Here is a 12,731-nt window from a genome sequence, read left to right as displayed (position 1 = left end):
TATCCATTTTGTTTTCATGGACTGAGAAAGAGACATTTAATTAAAGCGGACGAGTAACATTCCTTCAGGTATTTTTGTACTGAATAACAGGGTGTTGTTCAGACATTTAAGTATTTGGTTAACTGCCTAAAAAGGGGAAATATATATTTTTCTATTTTTTTTCTTATTCTAATTGATATATATATAATCACATTTCCATGTGATTTAAGGTTTACTGTTTTATGTTGTTCCTGACCTACATTGTGATCAAGTAAGATGCATTTCAGTTCAGCAAATGTTAAATAAAACTGGATCGATAGTAAACTGCTATCACAACCCGAGTAAATTCTGTTTATTGGTTACACCACCAGTCGGTGAGTGTAACTTCTTGACGGTCCCTAAAACAGGTAGCAGCCAGAACGTAAATGACGTTGTTGCACAGACATCGATGGCGACAACCTGTGTTTGTGATTTTCGTGATGCACCGTCCTCAACATACTAAGCCCGTAATGTATTGCACTTATGTTGATGAATCCGATTGGGTGGTAAACCGAATATCTGGCGAATATCAAACCGGAGGCTAACTTGCACCTGTTGAGGTGGCATGCTCCGGTAGAGCTGCTCTTTAGCATCGCGCTAACTGGGGCTAACAGAGCCTGTCTCTTCCCGTCCTATTAACTGTACTTATGGGAGAGAGCGCGATTAAATCCGGATATTTTAATAAATTGGGTGTTATAGGTTTTAAACAACATGTCCGAGTTATTTGAATGACAGAAGCTCCGCTAGCTCGATGCTAAAGTGCTAACCGGAGCTAAAAGCCTGTCCCCTCCCGTCCTATTAACTGTATTTATGGCTATGCCTTTTTCTCTTTTCAATATGACCAAACACAATGGCCAGAGGACCAGCATCCTTTTTTAACTAATAAACAAAATAATCTTTGAGTTCTACATGTTCTAGAAATGTTCATTAATTGACAGTCCTAATGTTTATTTTCTTGTCTTCTGATTCTTTATTACAGTATGGAAGGGGAGATTTGGAGGTACCTGGTCAGGTCTTGGTCAGCCTTCAAATCCCAGATGTGGAGACTGCAGGGATACCTCACAGAGAAGACACTAAAGAGTCATCTCTCATTCATCGAGTGGACTCATTGGTTTGCGAATGACCACAAAGATGCTCCCATAGGCAGATTGCTGCATGGCATTCACCGCTTATTCAAATTGAAGAGGTTGAAGCAGTCTTCCTTGTGGTCACTTGCCATAACAATGTCATGTGTTTTATGAAAACACCATCAGTAACATTTAAATTGAGTTGATGTGGAGGGCTCTTTTTTTTGTCCGATTTCTTCAGTGTTCAGTGCCTGTTTGTGAGATATGCATTGTTTGAAAGATAAGCCTTTGATTTTGTTTAATTTTAATATGCCTTTCATCAACAGTGGTTTGGGGTTTTATAACGACAATTAAAGTGCTTAACTACTGGTGAACGATGTTGCAGAACATATATGGTTTGTGTTGATTGCATGGAAAAGGGAATAACCAGTTACAACTTATATGGTAAGAGCCTGGTAATACCATGGAAACAAACTAGGCTTCCTTTTACAGTACAGTTTCAGCTTACTTACTGGGTAAATTGTCGTGTTTTACTTGGTAACGTCGCAGAACGTACATGGTACAAGTTTGTGTTTGACTGCATGGAAAAGGGAATAATGTATTACAAATTATATGGTAAGAACCTGGTAATACCATGGAAACAAACGAGGCTTCCTTTTACAGTACAGTTTCAGCTTAATTACTGGGTAAATTGTCGTGTTTTACTTGGTAACGTCGCAGAACGTACATGGTACAAGTTTGTGTTGACTGCATGGAAAAGGGAATAATGTATTACAAATTATATGGTAAGAACCTAGTAAAACCATGGAAACAAACGAGGCTTCCTTTTACATTACAGTTTCAGCTTAATTACTGGGTAAAGTCGCAGAACGTACATGGTACAAGTTTGTGTTGACTGCATGGAAAAGGGAATAATGTATTACAAATTATATGGTAAGAACCTGGTAATATCATGGAAACAAACGAGGCTTCCTTTTACAGTACAGTTTCAGCTTAATTACTGGGTAAATTGTCGTGTTTTACTTGGTAACGTCGCAGAACGTACATGGTACAAGTTTGTGTTGACTGCATGGCAAAGGGAATAATGTATTACAAATTATATGGTAAGAACTTGGTAATACCATGGAAACAAACGAGGCTTCCTTTTACAGTACAGTTTCAGCTTAATTACTGGGTAAATTGTCGTGTTTTACTTGGTAACGTTGCAGAACGTACATGGTACAAGTTTGTGTTGACTGCATGGAAAAGGGAATAATGTATTACAAATTATATGGTAAGAACCTGGTAATACCATGGAAATAAACTAGGCTTCCTTTTACAGTACAGTTTCAGCTTAATTACTGGGTAAATTGTCGTGTTTTACTTGGTAACGTCGCAGAACGTACATGGTACAAGTTTGTGTTGACTGCATGGAAAAGGGAATAATGTATTACAAATTATATGGTAAGAACCAGGTAATACCTTGGAAACAAACAAGGCTTCCTTTTACAGTACAGTTTCAGCTTAATTACTGGGTAAATTGTCGTGTTTTACCAACACAGTCTCACTCCGAGAACGTCAAATACCGACTGTTGGCAAAGGCCCTTTAGCGTCGGTGACTGACGGGAAAGGTACCCTTTTTATTCGCTCGGTGACGGTAAAGGTACCCTTCGGCGTCTTCTGCATACGGAATGGGGGGTGCCTCACTACGTCTCTCATAGACGCTGTGAGCATCTTTCCTATTGGATAGTTTTTAGGATATTCTTCTGTGTAAATGGCGGACATACTTTTTATCCTGGGTGGAAAATATGATATTTTAGCATAGTTAAACCATTAAAAGTGTTTATGTAAACATTTTTAGCGAGAAATGTGCATTTTACTTTCATAATCGTCGTTCGGCGAATGTGAAGGATGTTTGGTTTGATAGATATGACGAAGAATATTTCATCGGGCGATAATGGCCGGCGTACAGGCATCCCGGGCTCACGAAAATAGGTGACATTGTCACGTTATTTAATCTATTGAAACGTGATCAGGTACACGTATTTCTAAATGTTCGTGTCAAAAAGCACAATTTTCAAACTCATGCATATCAATTGGAAGTATTTGTCGTGATTTGTCACTAAGCACGACTTCCATCTAAGGTTCTGTCCGGGAGCTTTCTCCCTATTGTCCCTTAAGGAGCTCCGTACAGAACATTTATTGTTAAAAATTGTCTGTGATAACTAAGAATATGACAGCTTTTCCAGTCTCACCAATATGCGCACAGATCGCACGGTTTGACACTTTCAAGATGCGTGCAGTAGCCTACATACGCCCAATGACCATTTCGTGTGCATACGATACGCAAAACCCAGCATTAACTACTGTGGAGGGCGGATACGTCCATTTCGCGTGCATATGTGCATATGATACAAAAAACCCAGCATTAACTGAATGGGAGATGCAATATTTTAGGACATATTCACCATTTAACGTGTTTCTAATGACATTTCTAGCGAGAAATGTACTTTTCCCTTGAATAATCCTCAGTCAGTGAATGTGTATGATCTTTATTAATCTTTATTATCTGAATGGGAAATGCAGCTCACGTGTTTCCTGCTTTTGTGTTATTAAACCGTTACTTTATGTAACTTTTAATGATATCATCTTGTTAGAAACACGTACGTTTTCGTGAACACTGGATTACGTCGCATTTCAACATAAAATAGCGTGTTATACACACACACACACACACACACACACACACACACACACACACACACACTGCATTTCGCTGCCAAATGAATAAATACTAAGGCAGAATAAAGAATAAATTAATTCATTATCATTCAACTTCAACATGCGTTATTACAGTATAGTGGTGGAGGGATGACGTGTGTTGGCCAACCCGGAAGTGAGCGTCGCCCTGGGTTCCCTTGACAAAAAGCCAACGGGTTTTTCCATTTGATTTTGGATTATTGCAGAAAAATTAGCATCTTTGAAGCACCTCCTCAAAAACTGAAAATAAATAAAAATAACTGTGCTCCAAAGAAAGAAATGTAAACCAATGCATTCCGAATGGGAGTGTTTCTCCGATTTTTCCATGCTACACAGAACGAAATGTAAACCCATGCAAATAAAGACTTCATGGTCATAATCATTTAAATATCATTAATCTCCTGAGGGTGGTATTCTATTTTTTTCAACGGGGCTGAATCCAGTCACTTGACCGTCATGGTTGCTATGGTGGTTGCTATCCACCAGCCCCTCTAATCCTTACATGGCTCTAAAAACCACGCGGCAAATGAGCTGCCGTAAATTGTGTTGTTTTTGTCGTAAACTAGTGTCCGATGGTTAAAAAATAGACGGATATTCCAAGGTATCCTTAAAAGGCAGCTTGGATGTTTTTATTTTCTGCAGTTTAGACTTCTTCTATAACCTATTTTTGAAAGCAAAACACCAAGCTCATTGATTTAACGAGGCAGGGTTATTTGAAACAATTTATTAAATAAATATTTATGAGAGGTCATTCCTTCTCCTGAGTTTTCTTCCTATTTATGTCTAGTGTACAACCCTACTGTCCACAAGCATCACCCCCCCCTCCCCATATGGATTTGGAGAATTGTTGCCACGTCCCAGTGGTGGAGGTATCATATATATGAAAGAGGGCATTCAATTATACTACAATGATCAATTAGGAGGCCGAAGCCCTAAAGGAAGTGATGCAATAGGTGACTGGGTCGACGACATTTAAGTAAGCTTTACTTTGAGGTCTCTTATATATCAAAGGGGGTCTCATAGGACGCATACGCTTCAACCTGTGGCTCCGGCCCTACAGGAAATGACTCAGCAAGTGCTCCATCTCGTTGCACCTGCACCCAGCGGCTCGCTTGCAAGATTTTGGCCTGAAGTTATTCCCAGACCTACACCGTAGCCATCCAACCTGCATATCTGAGAATCAGGCCTCTCTTTAATAATGACAAAATGTATGAGAGAAATACACATTAACTTTTGACTCATAAGCGGCGTGGTGCCGGCTCCTTTTGACCTTTTGACCCCAGACTTCTGGGGGAATAGCTGAATCAATTCATTAGTCAATCAAAAGCATGTAAATATCTTTCCGGTGGCGAAAGAGGGAGAACAAGGTGTCCTTCAACATCTACGCTTCCAGGCGATTGCAACGGTGCCACACATGTGCATATTCGAACATGTTTAATGGTAGTAATTAGCTGTCGAAATTGGAGGCCTTAATCAATAATGAGCAGCTATTGATTTGCTTCCCGATAGAAATTTGTGACAAATGACATGTTATTTAGCCTCTACACGTTGAGTTGAGTCCAATGACACCAAGCATGACACTCTAGAAAATGGTAACATGTATTTTACATGGTACACCTAGGTCTAGGACATGATCTCGGTGTAGCAAGAGGGCAAGCTTGATCTCATTGGACTCAGCTTAACGTGTAGATGCTAAATAACATGTAATTTGTCAAAAATCTCCATCGGGAAGCAAATCTATAGCTGGTCATTATTGATAAAGGCCTCCAAAATCGACAGCTAATTACTACCCCGAAACATATTCAAATATGATCATGTGTGGCACTGTTGCAATCGCCTCGAAACGTAGATGTCAAAGGACACCTTGTTTGCCCCGTTACGTAACCGGGAAGATATTTTCATACTTCTAATGAATTGATTCATATTTTAAGGTTCTCGGAGTGAGACTTTAAGTGGCTGCAGCAGAAGTGTTGAGACGAAAGATGATATCAAGACATTTATAGAATATTCCCATTCACATTATGATTCTTCGTCATAACATCCGACCAAACATCCTTTACAGTCACCAAGCGAGGATTATGAAAGTCCAGGCCCCCCCTTCCGGCACTCGGGGTCCGACTGGGCCAAGTTTAGGGCAGGAAGGGCCCCCCATTCCGGCCCTCGGGGTCCGACCGGGCCAAGTTTCGGTGCGGGGGTCCCAGTTAGGCCTTAGAATAAGGTATTCAAATTTCAGGGCGGTAGGACCTTCCTATCTCAAAAACTGTTTTTCCACCACATTCTGAACCATTAGGTCTTGCAGGTAACACTTCTGAGGGGCTTTGTCCTTTAGGCCGAAGCCCTAAAGGAAGTGATGCAATAGGTGACTGGGTCGACAACATTTAAGTATGCTTTACTTTGAGGTCTCTTATATATATCAAAGGGGGTCTCAAAGGACGCATACGCTTCAACCTGTGGCTCCAGCCCTACAGGAAATGACTCAGCAAGTGCTCCATCTCGTTGCACCTGCACCCAGCGGCTCGCTTGCAAGATTTTGGCCTGAAGTTCTTCCCAGACCTACACCCTAGCCATCCAACACGCATATCTTAGAATCAGGCTTCTCTTTAATAATGACAAAAAGCTATTAGAGAAATACACATTCACTTTTTGTTATCTCATAAGCGGCGTGGTGCCGGCTCCTTTTGACCTTTTGACCCCAGACTTCAAAAACGTGGCCACAGGCCAGCTGTGACTACACACATTAAGCCACAAATGTACACCTCCATCCCACAAAAAATGGGGCCTAGAAACTAACCTCTGTCTTATGTACATTGACTGTACCGTTGGAGGTCACGCCCCTTTTCCAGCCTTTTCGAGATAGCTAGGGATGCTAAAATGTTGACACACATTTCCCGGGGCCCCGAGAACGACATATGCAAGATTTGTAGTTCTAGCCCATAGAGAAAAAAAGTTTTCCCAAATGGACTGTCATTTGGACAAAGCCCCTTCAGAAGTGTTGCCTGCGAGACCTAATGGTTCAGAATGTGGTGGAAAAAAAGTTTTTGAGATAGGAAGGTCCTACCGCCCTGAAATTTGAATACCATATTCTAGGGCCTAACTGGGACCCCCGCACCGAAACTTGGCCCGGTCGGACCCCGAGGGCAGGAAGGGGGGGCCTGCCCTTGGGGTCTGACCGCGCCAAGTCTCGGGCAGGAAGGGCCCCCCCTTCCTGCCCTCGGGGTCCGACCGGGCCAAGTTTCGGTGCGGAGGTCCCAGTTAGGCCCTAGAATAAGGTATTAAAATTTCAGGGCGGTAGGACCTTCCTATCTCAAAAACTGTTTTTCCACCACATTCTGAACCATTAGGTCTTGCAGGCTACACTTCTGAGGGGCTTTGTCCAAATGACACTCCATTTGGGAAAACTTTTTTATCTCTAAGGGCTAGAACTCCAAATCTCGGATATGTCGTACACGGGGCCCCGGGAAATGTGTGTAAACATTTTAGCATCCCTAGCTATCTTGAAAAGGTCGGCAAAGGGGCGTGACCTCCAACAGTACAGTAAATGTACATAAGACAGAGGTTAGTTTCTAGTCCCCATTTTTTGTGGGATGGAGGTGTACATTTGTGGCTAAAGGTGTGTAGACACAGCTGGCCTGTGGCCACGTTTTTGAAGTCGGGGGTCAAAAGGTCAAAAGGAGCCGGCACCACGCCGCTTATGAGATAACAAAAAGTTAATGTGTATTTCTCTCATAACTTTTTGTCATTATTAAAGAGAGGCCTGATTCTCAGATATGCATGTTGGATGGCTAGGGTGTTGGTCTGGGAAGAACTTCAGGCCAAAATCTTGCAAGCGAGCCGCTGGGTGCAGGTGCAACGAGATGGAGCACTTGCTGAGCCTGGACTTTCATAATCTTCGCTCTGTGAATGTAAAGGATGTTTGGTCGGATGTTACGACGAAGAATCATAATGTGAATGGGAATATTCTATAAATCTCTTGATATCATCTTTCGTCTCAACACTTCTGCTGCAGCCACTTAAAGTCTCACTCCGAGAACCTAAAAATATGAATCAATCCATTAGAAGTATGAAAATATCTTCCCGGTGGTGCAACAGAGCAAACAAGGTGTCCTTTGACATCAACGTTTCGAGACGATTGCAACAGTGCCACACATGATCATATTTGAATATGTTTCGGGGTAGTAATTAGCTGTCGATTTTGGAGGCCTTTATCAATAATGACCAGCTATAGATTTGCTTCCCGATGGAGATTTTTGACAAATTACATGTTAATTAGCATCTACACGTTAAGCTGAGTCCAATGAGATCAAGCTCGGCCTCTTGCTACACCGACATCATGTCCTAGACCTAGGTGTACCATGTAAAATACATGTTACCATTAGCTAGAGTGTCGTTCTTGGTGTCATTGGACTCAGCTCAACGTGTAGATGCTAAATAACATGTCATTTGTGACAAATCTTTATCGGGAAGCAAATCAATAGCTGCTCAGTATTGATTAAGGCCTCCAATTTCGACAGCTAATTACTACCATTAAACATGTTCGAATATGCTCATGTGTGGCACCGTTGCAATCGCCTGGAAGCGTAGATGTTGAAGGACACCTTGTTCGTCCTCTTACGCCACCGGAAAGATATTTACATGCTTCTGATTGACTAATGAATTGATTCAGCTATTCCCCCAGTAGTCTGGGGTCAAAAGGTCAAAAGGAGACGGCACCACGCCGGGGTGGATCCAGATCTCGGGCAACAGCGCAGGGTTGCCAGGTCCTGCAAAAAACGTGCCCCCCACATACCGTTCAAAATCCACCCAAAATGTCCTAGAAGCATCCCAAAAAAAAAAGATATTATTGGCCATTTTGGCCAACGTTTTGAAAGTAATAATATTTGAAGGAATATTTTTTTGTTGTTGTTTTAGCAGCGAAATGCACCGTGTGCGTGTGTGCGTGTGTGCGTGTGTGTGTGTGTGTGTGTGTGTGTGTGTGTGTGTCTGTGTCTGTGTCTGTGTGGCTGTGCGTGCGTGTGTGTGCTTGTGTGTGTGTGTGTCTGTGCATGTGCGTGCGTGTGTGTGTGTGTATAACACGCTATTTTATGTTGAAATGCGACGTAATCCAGTGTTCACGAAACGTACACTGTCAACGTAGGTATGATTTTGGCGACTGGGTTGGCTCTCAGATATACGTGTTTCTAACAAGATTATATCATTAAAAGTTACATAAAGTAACAGTTTAATAACACAAACGCAGGAAGCACGTGAGCTGCTAGTTTAGCGAAAGCAACCTGACGTCGTTGAAACATGCGAGCGAGCCGATCAACTCCTAATAACTATAAAACTAAAGATCAGACACAATCACTGACTGAAGATTATGCAATTAAAAAGTATATTTCTCGCTAGAAATGTTATTAGAAACACGTTTAACGGTGAATCGGTCCTAAAATATTGCATTTCCCATTCAGATAATAAAGATTAATAAAGATCATACACATTCACTGACTGAAGATTATGTAAGGAAAATGTACATTTCTCGCTAGAAATGTCATTAGAAACGCGTTTAATGGTGTATCTGTCCTAAAATATTGCATTTCCCATTCAGATAATAAAGATTAATATAAGCTACGCCGTGTTCCGGAGCCGCGGGGGATTCTGGGAATTGGGGTTCTCAGTTGACAAATGGGGCTTTTGTTAACTTGTTTTGTTGTTAGGATTAAGTGGGGTTAATGGGTTCGGGATGTTATGTGGTTGTGTGTTGTTCTATTAACATTGTTCGTGTGTTCATTATTGTCGACACCGTCACCGAGAGTGACGTGACCATCGTTTCGCGCAGCTGTTCCGTGTTGAAGTCTCGTTCAATAAAAACCAACTCTCGTTGTCGAGCGTTCAATAAAAACCAACTCTCGTTGTCGAGCGCGCCCCCCCCCTACAAACGTGTCTCCCCCCCCCCTCAACAAACGTGTCCCCCCCCCCCCCCCCCCTTCAACTAACGTGTCCCCCCCCCCTACAATCGTGTGTCGTCGTCCCCCCTCAACAAACGTGTCTCTCCCCCCCCCCCCCCCCCCCCTCCCCGGTCATCAACAGTCTCCCACCCCCCCCCCTAAACAATCGTATCCACAATTTGCCGCGAAAGCCGTGAAACCCAAACCCCGAAACCCGCCTCCACAGCGGCACACGTGGATATTGTAGGTATAACACGCTATTTTTTACGTTGAAATGCTACGTATCCAGTGTTCATGGAAACGTACACCACTGACGTTTTTTCTTGGCGACTGGGTTGTAAAAATACCAACGTTATCCCAGGAAGAGCCTGAGGTTGGGTTTCTAAGTCTAAGTACCAACGTTCTCTCAGGTGGAGCCCGGTGTGGGGACGGTTTGGGGACGGTTCCGTGCCGTGCCGGTGCCGTATCCAGTGGAATAGCCTACGTTCACTTTAATGGTTTCCATTATTTTCGGTGAGCGATTCGCTGCCGTGCCGCTTCCGTGCCGATTCCAGTGGAAATTGGCCTTTAGTACCAACGTTCTCTCAGGTGGAGCCCGAGGTTGGGTTTCTAAAACTGAGTTACCAATGTTCTCTCAGGTGAAGCCCGAGGTTGGATTTCTAAAACTGAGTTACCAACGTTCTCTCAGGTGAAGTCCGAGGTTGGGTTTCTAAGTCTAAATTTAACAACGTTTCCCAAGTGGAGCCCAGGTTTTAACGTTGACGCAACTCTCGTGCCTCAGTACACCGCATGACCCCGAGAGTTGCCTTTATTTAATCGCGCTTGAGACTAAGCTAGTGCTAAAGAGGATTCCTATTAAAAGTACCAACGTTCTCTCAGGTGGAGCCCGAGGTTGGGTTTCTAGATCTAAGTACCAACGTTGTTGGGAAAAACGGTCTGTCTAGTTACTGGACCAGATGAAATGAGACGGAGAGGTAATAAAGTCTATCGGCACGAGGACCTTGGATTTATTAAGTAAAGTGGCAACGGTTATACAGAGTCATAAAGCGTGAGAGATCGAATATGTCTAAGTCCCTAATCAGCGCTGATGGTTCGTCTGGAGCTTCGCCTCCGTGGAAGGTCTGCTTCAGAAGAAGGTGAAGAGTCCCTGTGTGATGCAGTCTTATGCTGTATCCTCCTCTCCATGAGGTGTGTGCGTTTGAGGTGTGTGCGGTTCTGTGTGTTTTGGCTCCCAGGCCCTGAGAGAGCTTCGTAACGGGGAGAGTTCCTCGTGTCTCCGGTGTGATAAATTAAAACGGGGAGTGCCCCCCTGAAATGTCTCGTGTGTGATAATTTAATGTGGCTCTCAGGCCCCTGGTGTGGGCAGAGGTATCTCTTGGTTCCTCCTAACGGGGAAGAGCTCTCAAAATGTCTCCTGTGTGATAAATTAATGTGGCTCTCCCGTTCTGGAGATGATACTGGTGCATTGTCTGAGTGTCCACCATCTGCCTGCCTGGGAGATGGGGCCTTCAGCTCCGGCCTTGACCTGACTATATATTATCATGTTTGTGTTGTTGGGTTAGAGCAAGAGTTGACTATATTATAATGTGTCCATGTGATGTGCTCATCAGGCTAGGGTAGGAGTTAGCTATATTTATAATGTACATGTGATGTACTCAGCAGGTTATTTTTCCCAACATATCCCCCTCAAGTCGTCGCAAGACGACTTTTACTCATTTGGGGTACGAGGGATAGGACTCCAGCACGGGACTACCATTATAACACCATTAGAAATAACAGAAAGAAGGCAAAATGATCATAAAAACAAACAACCATGAGCATGGGACTAAAACAACTCGCTGGACCTGGTGTATGGGGAAACCACGTGGGAGAAACGCTACCCATGCTTCAGACATGGGTATGCCATACACACCCCACCTAGGGGGTGGCATCCACCCCGGCCTTACATCGCGAGCAGACAATACCAACAATACTGGCAGCAGATGATACACAACAAAACCAACACCAAACCATAACAACAACAACAAAATGCAACAACAAAACTAACAGTAAACAATACCGATATAAACAAAAATGCAACAATCACACAAACACTACACAATAACAATCACAGGAAAGAAATGTAACCATGAAACGTGTCCCTAAATAATAATAATAATGTCAGAAAGATATGAGGTACACAACGGATGGCAATCCCCCTCAACCCATCCCTAGATGACCACACACTAAGGATGTGAGGAGGAGTTAACTGGTCGTGTAACAATAAGCAATCACACGCATGGGGTATTCAGGGTAGGCCCGTGGCACGGGAAAAACTGAAACCACGGAATAGTCCTGAGCGTCATCACGGGCAGGTGGTCGCAAGGCGCCACCTGAGCATTAGACCCTTTTATTCAACTGCGCTCAGGACCTCATCTGATAAACGGGCAATCAAGGCCCCTGGAATCTCGCCCGTGTGTATCCCCGAGCTCCATCTTGTTCTCCAGCCGGATCAGGTCGGGCCCCTCTGGCGGTCCCTCGTCCAAACTCTCCGGTGTATACTCGATCCCCAGGTAAGCTTGGATGGCACCTGCTGCACCTGTAGCGCCCATCGCTCATTGGGCTCTCCATCCATCCTGTGAAGGGGTCATTAATGCCGGAGCTCTCTGCCAACTCTAATCTGAGGGACTGTAACCCTGCCAGCACCCTGGCCACCGACCCATCCGGTGCTGTGTTATTGGGGATAAAAGTACAACATGTCGTCTTCATCATCCCACACACCCCTCCGTGCTCTGCCAATAGCATATCTATATCTATATAGTCCCTTGACCTTATCCGTGGAAAAATTGACAAAACGTTGCTGATTATAGTATATATTATTTATCCAATCAACATTTTTGTTAATAGTGGACCACCAAAACAGGACTGATTCAAACCCTGCCAAAATTTGATTGCATCATTCTTGGGTAGTTCGTCGGCTCCGGGCGTGTCTGCATCTGGCTCC

The sequence above is a fragment of the Gadus macrocephalus genome, chromosome 12, assembly GCF_031168955.1.
Source record: "Gadus macrocephalus chromosome 12, ASM3116895v1".
NCBI lineage: Eukaryota > Metazoa > Chordata > Actinopteri > Gadiformes > Gadidae > Gadus > Gadus macrocephalus.
The sequence above is the reverse complement of the archived record's forward strand: the minus strand, read 5'-3'. Positions refer to the sequence as shown.